The following is a 4,558-nucleotide window of genomic DNA, read 5'->3' on the forward strand; positions in this document are numbered from 1 at the left end:
GGAGGCGAGGAGGGCAGGGTGCGGTGGCGGTGTTGGCAAAAGCTTGTTCCCATGCTCCAGAGGTTTGGAGAAAGTTGGCAAAGATTCTTGGAAAGTTAAGCGCCAGAGAATTGGACAGAATTGCGTAAGACAGTGTGGGCAGAGAGGAACAGGGTCAAGATTAGAGTGGTGCTGGAAAAGCACAGCAGGTCAGGCAGCATCATCTTTCGCATCGGGACCCTTCAACCCCATGGCATCAATGTGGACTTCACCAGATTCCTCATTTCCCCTCCTCCTAGTTCCAACCTTCCTGCTTAGCACTGTTCTCATGACCTGTCCTACCTGTCAATCTTCCTACCCACCTATCCGATCCTTTCTCCCTCTCTGACTTATCACCTTTACCCTCACCTCCATCCACCTATTGTACTCTCAGCTACCTTCTCCCCAGCCCCAACCCCCTCCCATTTATCTCTCCACCCCCGAGGCTCCCACCCTCATTCCTGATGAAGGGCTTTAGCCCGAAGTGTCGATTTTCCTGCTCCTCGGGTGTTGCCTGACTTGCAGGACTTTTCCAACACCATTCTAATCTTGACTCAAATCTCCAGCATCTGCGGTCCTCACTTTTGCCAGAGAGGAACAGGATTGATGCTGTGGGGGGAGGCGGCTTAACTTCAGGAAGTCCCCCCTTAAAAAACTTAACTCCCTTAACAATAAATCACTGCAATTTCCACCTCCAAAAGTCAGATCTTTGTGTGTGTGTGTGTGTGTGTGTTGGTGGGGGAGGGGAGACAGTCAAGTAGTGGGATGGGGTGGATAGATAAATTTCGATGCTGTTGAGCAACTGGTAAGAGCCATTTGGCCTGTCCATAGACTAAACCTGAAACTACCTTCTCGCCTTTTTGGATATGGATTTTAAGCACGCTCTGTCGCGTGTGGAATGAACTTCCAGAGGAAGTGGTGGACATGGGAGCAATTACAGCGTTTAAAAGACATTTGGGTCAGTACATGAACAGGAAGGGTTTGGAGGGATATGGGCCAAACGCAGGCAGATGGGACGGCTTAGCTTGGGATCATGGACTGGTTGGACCAAGAGGTCTGTTTTTGCGCTGTGGGACACCATGATACTTATCTCAGCATTGGTGGGGAGTAAAATGATGATGTTTCAATCTGAAAAAAAACGCTGAAAGACACATTTTCACACAATTTTGGAAGAAGTTAGGCGAATAATTAAAAAAAAGAGCTGCAGAGTGATGAAAATTGTGAAGGAGAAAGATGACAACATAACAGAAAACAAAATGAGAAGATATCAATACTTGGCACCTATTGCCATAGTCTGACGTCTGAGATGTTAGTATGTACTGCGCCGCTGGTGTAGTGGTATCATGCAAGATTCCCATTCTTGCGACCCGGGTTCGATTCCCGGGCGGCGCACTGACTATTTTGGAACTTTGTGCAAGTTTAAATATTGCAAGTAATTTCCTGGGAGCAGTCCCGCCCATTTCTCCCGTGTAAGTGACTTTGCTGTTCTGATAAATCCTGGTGGGTATTTTTTTCCGTCTGCAAAACTACGTGCACGCACACACACATACACGCCCAGTCAAAACTTTTGCCTTTGTAAGGTCTCGAGTGGATAGAATGAGGAGACAGGGCAGCCCGCCGCTCGAAAGGGACAATGCAGAAAAGAAACTCGTCCTCAAAAGAAAATAGTTGAAAATACTCAAAGAAAATACAACTGTTGTGTTAAAATCAGGGAGGGATGGATGACGGGTGGGCTGGAGGGGGAGGAATTGCTGGAGAAAGAGGTCAGGATTGTTTGCCCGGCGCCTATTTGCCCGAATGAGTAATTTGCATTTTTTTTTCGAAAAAGAATCTGTAGTTTTAAAAGACGCATTCATTTGGCGCCATATCGACCATCTCTCAAAGCATAGACTGCCGATGCATTCCATAAGTAAGTGCAGACTATTGATGTGTTTGTACATACTCCTTCAATGTTCAGTATATCAAGAAACATCGAGCAGATAAAATAGTTATTTCAGGATATGTGCTGTGTTATTATTTCTGATATATTTAGACCATAAGACATAGGAGCAGAATTAGGCCATTTGGCCCATCGATTCTGCTCTGCCATTCCATCATGGCTGATATGTTTCTCAACCCCATCCTCCTGCCTTCTCCCCATACCCCTTGATCCCCTTACTCATCGTGAACCTATCCATCTCTGTCTTAAAGACACTCGTTGACTTGGCCTCCCCAGCCCTCTAAGGCAATGAGTTCCATATCTTCACCATCTGTCGGCTGAAGAAATTCGTCCTCAACTCAGTTCTTTTGGGGTCGTGCTTTCACTCTGAGGCTCTGTCCTTGGGCCCTACTCTCTCCTACTGGTCAATACATCTTCTCCACGTCCATTCTACCGAGGCCTCTCAGTGTTCTTTAAGTTTCAATCAGATCTGCCCGCATCCTTCGGAATTCCATTGAGTGCAGACCCAGAGTCCTCAACCGCTCCTCATGAAAAGTGCCTCATCCCTGTGATCATTGTTGTAAACTTCCTCTTGATCCCTCCCGCCTTCAATGCCAACAAATCCTTTCTGAGATACAGGGCTCAAACTACTCACAATATTTTTGATAGAACGTGTGTCCTTGGATATTTAGTTCCCGGCCTTGATCCCCTTCCAGCCACGTCTCTGTGGTACCTTCAACATTGTACCTGTCAATTTCGATCTGTGCTACAAGCTCATCCATCTTGTTTTGTGTACTACGTGTATTTATAAGTACAACACCCTCAGTCATGTGTTGACAGCCCCCATTCTCACAGTCGTCCTCTCAAATGCTGTGCCTGAAGTCAGATTCCTGACCCTTTGCATAATCCTTGTTCTCCAACTTGTGCAGGAAACTTTGGTAACCTCTGCTGCACCCCCTCCCCTCTAACTTTTTATTTTCATAATTTTCCATGCAACTGAACCCATCTCTCTCCTCAAGTTTAAAGCTCAAGTTGTGTGGTTCATCAGCACTCGGGTTCCAGCACGATTCAGATGGAGCCCATCCCATCGCAACAGCTCCCTCCTTCCACAGTCCTCCTACTAATGTCCCATGAATTTGAACCTGTTCCTCCCTTTACATTTTTAAACTGTTATCTTCTATTCATATGAAAAATATACATTTCCAAATGTAAACTACACATTTAAAATAAAATTTATCCATACGTATTTAAATTAAAATGTATCTTTCTGCATGTATATTTTGTTCTGCACAGAACAAAGTATACGTATTTATACTTTTGTGTCTGTATTTGTAAGCATTGTGTGTATGTATATACGTGGAAATATTCTTAAACATTCACTTCCATCATCACCGATGCTCAGTTATAGCAGTGTGTGAGGTAAAAACAATGACTGCAGATGCTGGAAACCAGATTCTGGATTAGTGGTGCTGGAAGAGCACAGCAGTTCAGGCAGCATCCAAAGTGCAGCGAAATCGGTCTGTAAGAAGCACTGCAGAAATTCACCAAAGCTCCTGAGACAGCACTGTAGAAAACCTATGACCATTTGTGTCTAGAAGGACAAGGGCAAAAGAACCATGTGAGCACCTTCTACTACAAGTTCCCTTCAGAGCAATGCATCATTCTGACTTGGGACTATGTCAGCATCACTTCACTGTTAGTTAGTCAAAATACTTGAACTCTCTCCCGAACGACATTGCAAGTCTACCTACACCAGCTGGATTGCAGTAGTCCCAGATGTATAGCTCATCACCACTTTCTCAAGACCCAATTAGGGATTGGAAATACATGCTGGCCTGGCCAGTGAAAGATAATAATTCACACAACTATCTTGATATGATCAAAATTAAGGTAGAACTATTGTATGTACACTTGTACATGAAACACAATCCGTGCAAAATTTTAAAAAATTTTTTGATATGTTTGAATGAAATTAGTTTTTAATTGATCACATTTCTTGATATATATATATATATATGTGTGTGTGTGTGTGTTTGTCTTGCTTCTCTCTCCTTGGTGTGGAGGTTATGTGTTTGTCTTCACAGGAGGCTCCCAAGCACTGAGGATGTCACCTAGAAAGGGGATGAAACGTTTGCAACACAAACTCCTAGCTCGGCGAACAGAACCACAATATATATATATATATATTTATATATATTTGCACACACATGTATATTAATGCATATCCCATGAAAGAACAAAAGCCTTTTTTATTCATTCATGGCAATATGGCCATCTCTGGCTGCGCCAGCGTTTATTGCCTACCCTGAGTTGTGAGCTGCCTTTTTAGACTCTGCAGTCTGTGTGCTGTTGATAGGCCCCACAGACACGGAGTTTCAGTATTTTGACTCAGAGACACTGAAGGAACGGTGATATATTTCCAAGTCATGGTGGTGAGTGACTTGGAGAGGAACTTGCATGTATTTGCTTCCCTGATCCTTCTACAAATTAGAGAGAAAAAAAACTGCAAATGCTGCAATTCAAGGTAGACAAGCAGGAGGCTGGCAGAACACAGCAAACCAGGCAGCATCAGGAGATGAAGAAGTCCATGGTTTGGGTATAAATCTTCTTCAGGCCTCAGGT

At 44.1% G+C, this 4,558-nt stretch overlaps 1 non-coding gene across 1 annotated transcript; it reads left to right on the forward strand.

Moving 5' to 3' along the window:
* Window positions 1-1,339: 1,339 nt before the first annotated feature.
* Window positions 1,340-1,410, forward strand: trnag-ccc (transfer RNA glycine (anticodon CCC)). The gene has a single exon. It is a non-coding gene; the product is annotated as a tRNA-Gly (tRNA).
* The last annotated feature ends 3,148 nt before the right edge of the window (window positions 1,411-4,558 follow it).

This window comes from Hemiscyllium ocellatum, chromosome 48 (assembly GCF_020745735.1).
Source record: "Hemiscyllium ocellatum isolate sHemOce1 chromosome 48, sHemOce1.pat.X.cur, whole genome shotgun sequence".
In the NCBI taxonomy this organism is placed as follows: domain Eukaryota; kingdom Metazoa; phylum Chordata; class Chondrichthyes; order Orectolobiformes; family Hemiscylliidae; genus Hemiscyllium; species Hemiscyllium ocellatum.